This window comes from Ostrinia furnacalis, unplaced genomic scaffold, assembly GCF_004193835.3.
Source record: "Ostrinia furnacalis isolate ACB-3 unplaced genomic scaffold, ASM419383v2 OfSCF7708, whole genome shotgun sequence".
In the NCBI taxonomy this organism is placed as follows: Eukaryota; Metazoa; Arthropoda; class Insecta; order Lepidoptera; family Crambidae; genus Ostrinia; species Ostrinia furnacalis.
This window is the reverse complement of record NW_021137947.1, coordinates 423929-437984: the sequence shown is the minus strand read 5'-3', so window position 1 is coordinate 437984 and position 14056 is coordinate 423929. Positions and strand designations below refer to the sequence as shown.

At 37.1% G+C, this 14056-nt stretch overlaps 1 protein-coding gene across 5 annotated transcripts in view; it reads right to left on the bottom strand.

The window, feature by feature from the left end:
• Positions 1 to 8811, bottom strand: part of LOC114365948 (uncharacterized) — a 78596-nt gene extending 69785 nt beyond the window's left edge. For all 5 annotated transcript variants that reach the window (XM_028322680.1, XM_028322683.1, XM_028322679.1 and 2 more), the window contains exon 1: positions 8640 to 8811. The gene's annotated coding sequence lies outside the window, so the exon portion shown is untranslated. The remainder of the gene's footprint in view (positions 1 to 8639) is intronic.
• Between the last annotated feature and the right edge of the window lie 5245 nt (positions 8812 to 14056).

Genomic DNA, 14056 nt, shown 5'->3' with positions numbered 1-14056 from the left:
AGATTTATGTCACCTGAGAGTATGAGTTTCTTATTTTTATTGTTTATTAAGATATAATTAAGAGATGACAAGAACTTATTTACGTTTGTGAAAGCGGGTGACCTATAGATCCCTAACACTAGTAAACCACCTTCCAATTCAATCTCCAGGCAGTTACAGTCTTTGCACAAAGACTCGTTGACACAATATTGTAGAGAGTTCTTAATGTAGGCAGTAACTCCGCCGCTCTTATTTATGAATTTATGGGTCCTAAAAGAGCTATAGCCGGGCAATTCTGGAATAATAGAGTTCTCGTTTAACCAACACTCAGTTAGGATTATAACGTCCAGGTACATATTTAGGCGTTTAAGAGTTATCAAAAACGAATCGAAGTTAAGCTGAATGCTTCTTATATTTAGAGTTAGGCATTTAAAATTTAGTTCCTGGCTCAAAAAGCCAGCGCAAGATTCTATATTGTCGAGCGAGTGACAATCTATAGATAGAGTGTCGTCGAAATCTCTTATTAAGTTAGTCATTTTTAAATAATAATATATCTAAGTGCTTAAAGGAGATAGTATGTCTTAAGTAGGAAATATAGAAAATAGATTGTACTCGCTCGATCGGGACGGGACTCTCTGTGTTTTTAGGTTTTCTTCTCTGTGTGTGTGTGTACATGTGTAGTGAGTGTGTGTGTGAGAGTGTAGTGTTAAGAAAGTGAGTTAAAAGAGGTAACTTAAAGTAATGAGATCGTGTTTGAGATAAAGCTATTATCACGTTTGAAAATAACAATTGATACATCAAAAAGGCCGATAGAATAAATATGTTTTTATAAGGCTTTATCGTTTATTATGAGAATAATGTACTTAATACATATTTCTGTCACAGAAATACACACCCGGATAAAAACTATTCTTTGGTTTTCCTAGTGTCTTAGGCTGGGTTGCACTATCTTACTTTAACTTTGACAAACGTCAAAAATCTGTCAAACTCCATACAAAAAACACTCAGTCTTAGGCTTAGTTCCACCACTTATTTTAACCGTGACTATAACCATAACCGGTGTTTTTTGTATGAAGTTTGACAGACTTTTGACGTCTGTTAAAGTTAAAGTAAGATGGTACAACCCAGCCTTAAAGCATCTCTATCAAAACAGCTCAGTGGTTAAAGCATAAAAACGTAATAATATTAACTAGCGGCCGCCCGCGACTTCGTACGCGTGGATCCCGTTTTACCCCCTTAGGGGTGGAGTTTCGTAAAATCCTTTCTTAGCGGATGCCTACGTCATACCATCTACCTGCATTCCAAATTTCAGCCCGATCCGTCCAGTGGTTTGGCCTGTGCGTTGATAGATCACTATGACAGTCAGTCAGTCGGTCACCTTTGAGTTATAGGTATATATTTAGATATAGTATTGAACTATGGATTTCAAGGGTGATAGTTTTGACAGGTGTATTGTTCGCTTCTGACAATATTAGCAAAGTTATGGAACTGATGTTATCACTACATTGAGTGATGGAGCCACTGGAAACCCTTGTCAAACTAATAAACTATGTATATTAAATAACATAGTTTCAACAAGTTTAAAATAGAAGCGCAAGTTATAAGCAGAGCTTCACTATGGTACATAATTAGATCTATCCATAACGAGTATAATACAATTAAGAATTGCGAAAGTAACTTTACATTTTTTTTTCTTTATTTCCTCCTATGTTCTTCTGATTAATTTCGTTGCTCGTCCAATGACAATTTAACTTTCCCCCGGGACAAACTTGACCTTCACTGGTTGGGTTTTATTGCCGGTCAAGCTGTAGATCCTGGCTACACAGGAGTTGCAGCGATGGGAACGAGAGATGGGAATAGTCCCGTACTAGGTCCCATCTTCTTTACAGAAATTCATGGAAATTAGTTCAGACGCCAAATCGTGACAGACAGACTTACTTTCACATTAATATACAGTCTGGAACTTGGTATTCTGCATCGTTACATCGACTTTATTCCTCCCGCTTCGACATATGAATGTAAAATAAAAAATTGGCCCCAATCCAAGTCAATGCAGCTCTCTTACATTTTATAGCTCGAAATTTCAGACTGTGATTGTATGGAAGGCACATCAAGTTTACACTGTGGCGTCTTATTATGGTTGTATTAGATGCGGTTTTGCAATAAAAATGTGGAGTCTGATGTGGTAGGGAGCGTAGAGTCAGCATCTCATATGAAACGTTTAATGTAGATAGAGCTATGTCTAGAGATTTGTTTTAGAATAACGATGTATGAATAGTAAAACAATTTAGCGTCCACAGCTTTCGCCTCTGTGGATCTCAGTCTGTCAAAAAGCTTATCCTATCACGTGTTTTCGTCCCTTATAATCCAATTCTACTACCTCTCTCAAGGAGAAGCATGATCTCCCGTTTTTTATAAAGCGGCAGCTGCTACTTCGAGTATCTCCTTGAATTGGTCAATCCATCGAATAGTGGGGCTTATTCATTAGAAAATGGCCGGCTAATTGCCACTTTGCTACATTTTCGGACTATACCTGTCACTCAAAGATCTTCAAGGCATAAAATAGCTTTATCCTTGTAATGCAGCAATGCTAGAAAATGCGAATAGGCACTGTTGTAAATCATTAAGAAATACAAGGATATTAAAGGTAAAGAAATAATGCTTAAGACTGGCAACACTTCTTAAAATCATTATCATCATCATCAGGTCAGTTTCCACAGCACGACCACAAAGTATTTATAAGGCCCAGTTTTTTGATTCATACCTAGTTAAAATAACAAATTGTAAAATTTTGCTACTAATGGTTAAATATTAACAAAATGTTGACTAACAGTTAAAAAAATGTACTAAAAGTCAACCTACCTAATTGTTTGAATTTTTTTTCTGATATTTGACCACTGGTCATTTGACATCTGTCAAATTTGACTATTGGTTATTTTAACTACGAAGCAAAAAACCGGGATTTAGACTGACATTTCCTAATAACTTATCATCTGATTAGTCTCTCTTATGTGTTTCTGTTATGCAAATAAACGTTTTATTTATCTATCTATCTTATTTTTGGAAAATGGCGGATTTGGGCTCCCCATGCTGGCTAAACATCTCTTTATGATTATGATTTGCAGAAAATTTATATTTCCGATTCCCTTCCAGACCACAAGATTTCCCCTTACAGCCGCAATATTCGACCGCATAATTCAAAACCTAACGACTCGTCCTGAGGGTAGAAACGATTTAAACGCAATTCCGGGACCCATGAGTAGGGTTACCATTCTTCTGGATATTTCCGGACATTTCCGGTCTTGCATTCAACATCTTTTGTGGCATACAAAGTGTTACGTTCAGCAGTGAACTGAAATGACGAAAGCCTGAATTTAATGCTTAAAACTTAGTTAACGGGCGATTTATTGATTTATTACTATAACTTTTAAAAGATAGTATGTAATAATTTTCACGGTATCGATAGGCGCGAGCACGATTTTTAAAGAAAATTACTCAGCATGTTTATTTTTACTGAGATTTAAGTAGTAAATCATCTCTACACAGCAGTTGTAGGACAAAAAGGTGTTATAGTCCCCGGTGATGAAAGAAAGAAGAAAGAAAATAATTTTATTTGTCCACAAAAGAAAAGACATACAATACACATAATAATATATACGATAATGTTGCCAAAAAGGTCACCCACTCAGTACCATCTTGACAGTGTAACTGCCAAGACACTGATTTTTAGTGGGTGCCTAAAATGCAGGGGTTTTCAAAAATTACTTTCAGAAATTTTTTTTTGCCCTTTTCACGAATCTTCCTTCGTTTGGATAGTCACCCTACGGAACCGTTATTGGAACCCTGCCATCTCTATACGTACTGGACTCGGGAGCTGCAAGTCTGGAGGGAGATTTTGGGGGTCCTTAGGCACGGGACAAATTGATTTGGTGGGGCTTTGCTTTGAACTGAGCTTTGTCAAGTAAGGGGAAGGCAACCTAAAGGTTTTAATACATGTTTAGATTACTGATGTAGGCTGTTTTTATGTAGGCTATAACAACTAAGATTAACAACAACTGTACAGGGGAATATGTAGTTAAAACATCTAGTATTAGATGAAAATTAGTTATGACCTGTCATGACATGGTTCAATTGTATCAGCTTAACGTGTTTTCTGAATCACAGAATCATGGTCGTTTTTCAGAAAATCAGGTTGATTCAAGTTTACAACGTCCCCAAAATGGAAACATTTTAAACTGTTTCAAAAAAGCAAATAAATAAGTATTTCTGATTTCGATTCCTGCCATGTACACATATACATATGAAGATTTAAAGCTCCCAAAGGAATTCCTCCCTTATACAAACGTTATATCGTAAATACATTAAGGGATTCACGATCGATTTAGACGAAACGAAATCTATAACCGAATATTTATTTAATATAACCCAAGTTCTAATAAAAGTCTACACATACCTCCCTAGGGTGGCGCGCTTCCAACTCCCTAACGATACTTGAACGACAAATAGGGTATAGGTAGCAGTTAAAACGAGAGTTTGTGTTTTGATTGCCGGTTCTGTAGAGATACCAATACTTTCTATGCTTACTTTCAAAATGTAGAAAATTCTGTAAGTCAAATGAAAATTTAAAAGAAGTGCACGTAAAATACATGAATAGAATTGAGCTTCCCAAAATGTATCGCAAAACAATAGCAAAGGGTGTCACAGTAAAAAAAATTGGAAAGCCGTGGAATCTAATTTGGGTCCAAATTGTAGTAACGAGTAGTTACTCATACTCGTACATAAGTATTACCTACTAGCTGACCCGGCGAACTTCGTACCGCCTTAGCGTAGAGATTTTCTTAATATTTTTTTCCGTAAGAACCATCCTTGGACTTCCACAAACATTTAAAAAAAAGAATTATCGAAATCGGTTCAGCCGTTCACACGTGATGCCGTGACAACGCGAAACGGGTTTCATTTTTATATATATAGATAGATTATACGAGTAGGTATAGGTGAGTATAAGTAAAGTTAAACTATTAGCTTGAACTACGGCGATGGGTAGAACCAGGTAAAACCTCAAATTAATATGGTAAAATATTTTAAGTCAACTTTTACTTTGCAATAAATTACAAGTAATTAATGGTTTGCGAAAATTATTATAAGCATTGAAAGTTCGACAATAAAGAACAAAGTTGTAGGCAAAATGTCGCTAGGAAAGTTTTCAAGGTAAAAGTGAAGTGAATAGTCCTTCAGTAGGCAGGTATGTCATTTGCCTCATTAAATAATAATATAGAAATAGAATAGAAATAGAAATAGAATATATTTATTTGTAATAAATGTGGTAATACATAGGTGTTTTAAGTTTAATTGAGCATTGCACATTTAGCAAAATTTTAGCATACAAATATTCATTACAAAATTAATAAAATGTCACACTGTTAAATTACATTACATTACATACAATATCCTTGGACATTTTACGCTCTGTAGTCCCTAATCCCTACTATATCAAACAATCAGTCAATCAATAAAGCATTTATATGCAAAAGTAACTCTGTCTGACTATTACGCTTGTACGCCTAAACCACTGAACCGATTATGATGATAGTCTTGGGCAGAAGCTAGTTATAAATAAAACCGACTAGATTTTAAAAATTGTGTAACCAGTCTTTTAACATGATCTTCATCTTTTTAAGAAATAATACTTCAACAAAGACCAAAATTCGTGTTTTACAGCTAACCCCAAAAACCTTACACACTCAAAGAAAAATTCTAAGCAGAATCATACATAAAATATTCACTCGAATATGTCTCCCGTATATCATTCTCATTTTCCTGAAAGTTATTCAGCTGAAGATTGCATTTATAAGCAAATCCTTGGGGTTAAGAAATGGGGTTGTTTGATAGAAATCTCTGATGTACAGACAAGCAGTTCATCAGATTATACATACATGTTTTATAAATAGTTTCTCTTATCTTCTCTACACAAGATATCACACTGTATAGTTGATGTTATGACGTCTATTTTTAAATATAAAAGCGAAAGGTCACTGATTGACTTACTCATCATGAAATCTCAGAAACTGTAACACCTACAAACTTTAAATTTGACAGGTAGGTTCTTTATAGCACAATATAGGGTGTAAACATCCGCTAAGAACGGATTTTACGAAGTCGCGGGCATAGCTAGTACCTACATAATAACAGAAATGAGATGACCACCAGAAAAATTAGGCTCTGGATTGGAACCCCCAAGGAAAACGCAAACGTGGTCGCCCCAAGCAAACTTGGCGGCGCACTGTGGCAGACGAGGCGAAGAAGATCGGCAAGACTTGGAGCGAGATCAAACACATAGCTCAAGACCGGATGCGATGGAGGACTGTTGTGGACGCCCTTAGTTCCTTAGGTTCTCTAACGTTAAATGAATGATTAAAAGTAGGTACAACCAGCGTCAAATATATAGTTCGTGACAGCCAAAGTGGCCAAAAAGACGGCAACAAAGACGTTGGTGAGAGCTTTTTGGCTACTTTGGTTCACGAACTAACGCTGACTGTACCTATTTCTTGGGAAATAAGTATGAGTAAACTAGAAGGCAATTTATTTACTATTATGAGAAGCAATCAAGATAGTATAGAAGTTATCGGCGTTCCGAAGGCTATGTGGGGGGCACCGGTCGAACCTCCCTAGGCAGTGGGGAGTTCTGCAGTGGTTTTATTGGGCAAAAAGTATGAAACTCTTTGGTTAAATGAGGGTCATTTGCTGAAATGTACACACTGCATTGGCGTAATGAGAACCATATTTTATAGTGCAGTTCTTGCTTTGTTTTTAAATGTTTATGATACACTAGCTGACCCGGCGGATTCGTACCACCTATTTTCATAAGGGATAATGTAGGTTTCTAATGATGAAATAATTTTTCAAATCAGTCCAGTAGTTTCGGAGCCTAATCAATACAAACAAACAATCAAATTCTCCTTCATATGCCCGTATTCACAAACATGAGTTCTCACAGTGCGCGTGAACGCACAGGGTGACACATGAACCAGTTACAGAGGCTTTCGATTTGCTGCTTCAAGTGAAGTGCAGTGAGCCATGGATATGTCGATCCTTGGAATATCGTAAAGAGAAGAGAATGGGGTAATTCGACAGAACCAATGTAATGGACATGGTCCATACCATCTAAAGTGGGAATTGGCTGCACACATCTGTCGCAGTACCGATGCGGTGGCGATGGCGGTCTAGCTGTAGATCCTGGCTACACAGGAGTTGCAGCGGTGGGAACGAGAGGTGGGAATAGTACCGTGTACTGATGAATGGTAAAAATCTAAATAAAGACCACGTTTTGGTAAACCTAGTGTAGGATGACCCTGTTTGATGGAACGATTAATTTTAAGATGATGATAGAGGACAGATGAAGTAGGGTTTTGTTGCGCTCTTTGTGGAGGCTTATGTTTAGTAGAAGACTGACAAAGGCTGAAAATAATGATGATGATAAAAGGTTGGGTAGTGTTATTTTAAAGACCATTTAAAGGAAGGAACATTGACGGTCAACTTTGGTTTCTTACAATCGTACGTTTCAGCGAAATGACGTCCAACTGCTGGACAAAGGCCTCCCCCAAGGATTTCTATAACGACCAGTCCTGCGTTGCCCGCATCCAGGTGCTACCTTCACCAGATTGTCGGTCCACCTAGTGGAGGGCCTGCCCACTGTTATTATTTACACTAATATTTGTTTATTTTAAATAGAAACAATACGGCAAGCATTCATTAAAATGATTATTTGCCAGTTCTAGTTTGCTACGAAATCCAATTACCTAATCCATTATAGTTAGAAGTTTTGTAACTTGAATTTAACGTGTACTTCACAATAATAACAACAATAAAGTAAATAATATAGGGACAGTGGAACTAATGAATTTCTAAAGGGATCAGCAACGCTTCCCAGATTTCCCAGAACGCTAATCTCATTATTATAAACGTGGTATCACGAATAAAGCCTCATCCCATTACTTATCTTAACGAGGTCCGTAATTGCGGTCGTCCTGAATTCATCCAGGAATAATTGCTCGTACCCTCGGGCCGGAGGACGAGTGACGTCACCACTGTCAATAACATGGTGGTAACGATCCATGACGTCAGCCTTGCAGCCCATTCGCCCAGGCTCCCATACATTGCCCCTCTATTATCACAGATATCTACCTAGATCCTTATAGGAGCAGCGATGTATAAGTATCATTGCGATCCAGTAAATCAGTGGCTTCTCAACCCTGGTGTGATTTGAACGTGTGATAAAAACTTTTTTAATATATTTTTGATAGTTTTCTAAAAGAGTGACAAGATGAACGTGCATCATACGGTACACAGGGCGAGAGTATATCGCCAAAATTCGACAATTAGCAGATTGGTAAGTAATTTGCTTTTTATATGGCACAAATATTCGAGTTTTGTATCGCTACAGGTTGTGGGAAATCACGTTTGAATGGGGACCCAATTTTGACGTTTCGCAACATCAGCTGACAGTAATTAAAACACGTGAAACACGCCCCGAAAATCATTCTGCGTGATCCCAAATGAGCAAGACAAAAGAAAACCACGAATGCTTGATAAAAAATGCCTGACAGCATCGTAAAATTGATGAGAACTGTGCCACAGAAATAAAATGAGATAACTGAACTTACGAAATTAGTCTCCCAGCGGCTCCTTTTCACACCCACTAAAGCAATTTCTGAACTGTTTTACTGCGGAACTTAAAACGGAGCAGAAGAAATCGAGAATGGAATTTGGAAACCTATTTTTTTGCTAAACGCGAAGCGCGGTGTAAGTGTTTTCGCGCTAGGACCCGGCTTCTTCGGCGACTACTGCATACTCAGCGAAAAATCAATATCCACCCCGAGGCCCGAGCCGCATGCGGAACCCGCCACAGAGCATAACACTGCTCACCCATTTCCGTATTATGTAACGGACGTGAAAGAGACGGCGATATATCCGCCCGTTCAACGAGCAACAACCCTCGACGCGCACCAATCGGGTAAACCAAAATGGCCGACTGACGTTTAGCGTTTCGGCGCGAAAAATGACATTTGTCAGCGATAATTCGAATGTAAATTGTGGGTTTATCGATTTTATATCTTCATTTTCGGTTACCTTGCTTTTAAATTATGCTACACCGCCTACGTTGTCGTGAAACTGTGTGCCGGCTTATTATCGAGACAAAATTTTGTTTTGACTTAACATTTTATCGCAACTGTATCAAAATTGATTGATGTCATTAAGGGCTTTATATTTTTGAGATTAGAGGTGATTATAGCGTGTACTATGTTAGTTTACGTAAGATTTAGCCCGGGGTGAATGTCTTGAGCACAGTAGTAGTGTTATTGCAAGTGACTGGCGCAATGCAGCATAAGATTGCATTTATTTTATGTTGAACTGCATTCTGGGTTAGGTCGGGTAAAGTAGAACATTAATCGGGATGTCCCTTGCATAATTATTTAAAGTCTAAGCAGAGACAATCATAGACAATGACTCTATGATGTCTTTTGTTCTTCATCTGCCATTTTGCTGAAATACATCAAGGGCAATGTTTTTATCTTTAAATATTGAGAAATTTAAAAGATCAGCAAAAGTTTTATTAGGAGTCACAATGCACAAAGGTATACCTTAGTGGTAACATCGGGATAATGTTGGAGACTGTCTAGTAAAACGATTTCTTTATTCGTCATCTATCCCTCTCACTCCTACAAGGACGAGTAAAAGAGATGGATAGAACTGAATTCGTTGATTCTTTTTGTGAAGTTGGGCCTTCGATCAACGTCAAATCAAAAGACTGACGTTAACGATGATCCGTTTTGGGATTCTCGCTCTTATAGGCACCTAAAATAGGAGAACTACCTGCCTAGGTCGCTTAACGCCTAGAACAATCTGAAAGGTGTTGGTATATCCTTGAAAACATTGATAGAGGTAGGCGACTTTTGCCGCAATACATTTTTCCACCTCGACGAAATACGCAGTGTGAAATGTGAACACAATAGTTATAGTATTTTGATAGTGAGCTTGCACGCTTTGTGTCTAATAAAATATGTCTCATTTGGATAAAAAACATACCTATTTGCAAAGCACATGGAAAGCATCAGAAAATTGACCATGTTAGGTCATGGTCAAATTGTGCTGCTTAAGGAAATAGAATGATAACTCTTTATTTGAGTTATTTTTTAATGATCATTGATTCCTACAATGTCATCGTTAGTGGTAGACAGTGACGGCAATTTTGAGTTAATTTTAAATTACAAAGACTGATTTTTCCAAATAACTATCTGCCTGCACTCGTGGTATTAATTTAACGTAAGAACCCATCATAAGGAGAGGGAGTGCCACAAATTCTATGAAGAGGCACTAATTGAATAGGTCTGAAGAGTTCCAATCAATATTAATTAATAGTATGAATTAGTTTGCGAGAGTCCTTTCAGAGGTAAATGCACTCTCAAGAACTTTCAGCAGGCTACTACTAACGCCATCTATTGCAAACTTCTAGCACTATCCTAAGCTATTTCTAGCAATGCTTTTCGCGCGTACGCGTTTCAACCCAACGTCTAGAGATGGCGCTCTTATAAACAGCTACGAGATTTCGTAGCGCTGTTTCAGAACACTGACTGCTACATGGACGCGTTCGTAGAGCTTTCAGTAGACTATTGTTTCGTAGTATTCTCGTAGATGGCGCAAGCAAATGGTTTTATTAATAATATCAACTTATTATTCTGTGATAATATTTATTAGTTTGTGGTAGGATTTCGTAGCTTATTTTCTTGTTTACCGAATGTGTAGATTATTTATTACACAAATTGTTTTCTTGATGTTTTTCCTCTAAGATAATGAAGTAATGTATTTTTATGTAATATTAAGTAGTCTGTTATGTAATAATTACTATTAATTTAGGAGAACAACAATGATTAATTGATGCAGTATTTTTAGATGGTTGCTAACCAATTTTATGTTTTGTCCATTTATATTATTTGTTTTTCAAAGTTACTATGTTGTTTACCGGGGTAATTTATTGTAACTATTTAATTTACTTTTACTTAATTACTTTTTTATTTACGAGGTCAGTTTAGTAACCACCTCTTTGCCAAAAAGCTTCAACACGTTCTAACTTAGCTGTTACCAATCAATGATGGTCCTTGGGAGTTCAATTAAAGAGTTGACGATCAACTTTACGAGAGAACTTACGAGCAAATGACGTCATTGACCTTAAATTTGACTAGCTTTAACCACTACAATACGAACACCCACAAAAAATGAGTACAATAGGAAACCCACAACAAAAAGGCCCCAAAAATATCACGTTTGTATTTTCCAAAAGTTAAAATAAACAAGAACGGGTCGGACTCGCGCACGAAGGATTCCGTACGACAATTTCGGTCATATCGAGAAACGGTGTGACTTGATGGGATTTTTTTCCCAACGATTAATAAGGTTACTCGTTGAGTGTGATTCGTTGGGAACAAGAGGCTTTTCGCTCGCTTCCATGGGTATTTTACATCCTACATTTTTAAGATGTGTTAAATCTGTTGTTTCTAAAAAACACGTGGGAATATCCACAGCAGCCATTGATTGATCAGTGTCAGAAATAGACGAGCGCTATCTGCCAGCAAGACATCGCTCGCTACATTAGTTTATTATTACATAAATGATCACACGTAATTTATGTCGGCTACGACAAAGATTTTTGTTTATTGAAGCAAATATTACTATACTAAATAGACGCAATGACTCGTGTCAGGCGGGGCTATAAGTAATATGTATTTAAAAAAGAGATACACACTCGGCAATATTTTATTAACTACTAGCGGCCGCCCGCGGCTTCGCCCGCGTGGAATTTTGTCTATCACAGAAAAACATTATCGCGCGCGTCCTTGTTTCAAAAACCGGGATAAAAACTATCCTATGTCCTTTCCCGGGAGCCGGGACCCAAACTATCTCTATGCCTCATCAAAATCGGTTCAGTGGTTTAGACGTGAAAGTAAGACAGACAGACAGACAGACGCATCGCATTCGCATTTATAATATTAGTATAAGATAGTATAGATTACGTAATATAAACAACGCTATGCCTGCGTTTGTGTGACGTCACTCATAACCGGTGTGAGTGCGAGAGAAAACGTGATATGCACTGTCTTATTATTACACCGCCTTGTCACAAGTCTAAATTATGTCAAGCTTTTGCCCGTGGCTTCACTCGCGTGAACTCTACCATAAAAAAGCTTTCGCGTCCTCTTCTAAAAACTAGAATGAAAGCTGTCCTGTTTTTCTCTGGGTTTTTATACTTATTCTCATGGAGACATCCCGTTTTTTGCAGGATCCCGTTTAGTAGTAAATACTTCCAGTCATTAGACACTCGTGGGCCATGTAGTCGAGTTATTGGACAGATCTATATTGAATTAAAAATAGCATTTGTATTACAACAACTGATGGAGATAAAAAGGTGACTGTTTGCATTTGAAGTAGGTAATTATTCATAATTAGGAATGAATAGATTGCACGACGACAAAATATTTGCATATCGTCATATCGATAAAACATGCCTGTTAGTCCAGTCATTTCGTCCGAAAAAAAGGCAAATAAAAGAAAATGAATTTGCGCTTCTAATTTTTTAATATGTTAGAGGGGATACCTAGAAAAGCTTAACTTGAGATTGTCGACCAAGCTTTCCTAGGAGCTTTCGCCGCCATCTTGGAAAACGCTTAAAATTTGTTTTTCGGCAATAACTCGGCTATCCGATGAGATTCGAAAATTTTTGTAGGACACTTTTTGTAGCTTTCTTTGTGCTCTACAATAACGCCCGAACCATTTTTAGCGTATCATGCATCGTTATCGAGATATCGATCGATAAAGTCAAAAATTTTGGACACAATTTTTGTTTTTTTCTTTTTTTTTCTTTGGGTCTTAATAAATATGAAAAATTCCGAAATGATTAAATAATTAATTAAAAAGTAAAAAGTAAAATTTAATTACTTTTAATTACTTTTTAATTACTTTTTTTAAGTAACGGCAAAGCATTTGTATTAGTTGGTTCTTGTTTTGATCCCTTGTGAGAAACTTCTCCTGGCTAACTTTTGGAGTAGTTGTCTCATCGAATGTGAACTCCGGCGATTGGTTTTTTCTCGAACGTCGTACTCTTTCCGAAGTTTTCGTTCCAGCGAGTGTCATATCAGTCGGATAACCGTCGAATATGATTGCAACCTTTCCTTCGAAGTTATGTTGTACGTATCTGACGTTAATTATTTAATTATTCCGAAATAATTTGTGTCCAAAATTTTTGACTTTATCGATCGATATCTCGATAACGATGCATGATACGCTAAAAATGGTTCGGGCGTTATTGTAGAGCACAAAGAAAGCTACAAAAAGTGTCTTACAAAAATTTTCGAGTCTCATCGGATAGCCGAGTTATTGCCGAAAAACAAATTTTACCCCTTTTTTCAACATGGCGGCGAAAGCTCCTAGGAAAGCTTGGTCGACAATCTCAAGTTAAGCTTTTCTAGGTATCCCCTACAACATATTAAAAAATTAGAAGCGCAAATTCATTTTCTTTTTTGAATGTACGTAATGACTGGACTATGTTCACACTACACAATATGTAATAACAAAATTGTACCATGTTTTTTGCAAATAAATATTTATTATTTATTATTTATTAAGAACTTTCAAGGAGTGTTTTTTCCAATGACTGAATATTCACAAGAACACACCGTTGGCAATGTCCAATTGTAATTTGAATCTCAAACACACATAATGTGTGTTCCGACAGTCCAGTTTTACGGGACACTGTATTACTAGATCCTGCAATACTGTAGAAGAGGAGAATACGGTACGAGCCCTCAAACTATACAGATGTAACAGACAGACAGGGTTACTTTCGGATTTATAATCTTCTATCTTCTATATAAATAAAAATGAATTGATATTCGTTAGTCTGATTAAAACTCGAGAACGGCTGGGCCGATTAAGCTGATTTTGGTTTTAAAATGTTTGTCGTAGTCCAGGGTAGGTCTAAACGGTGAGCAAATACGCGCGCGATATTTTTTTTTTTCTGTGACAGACA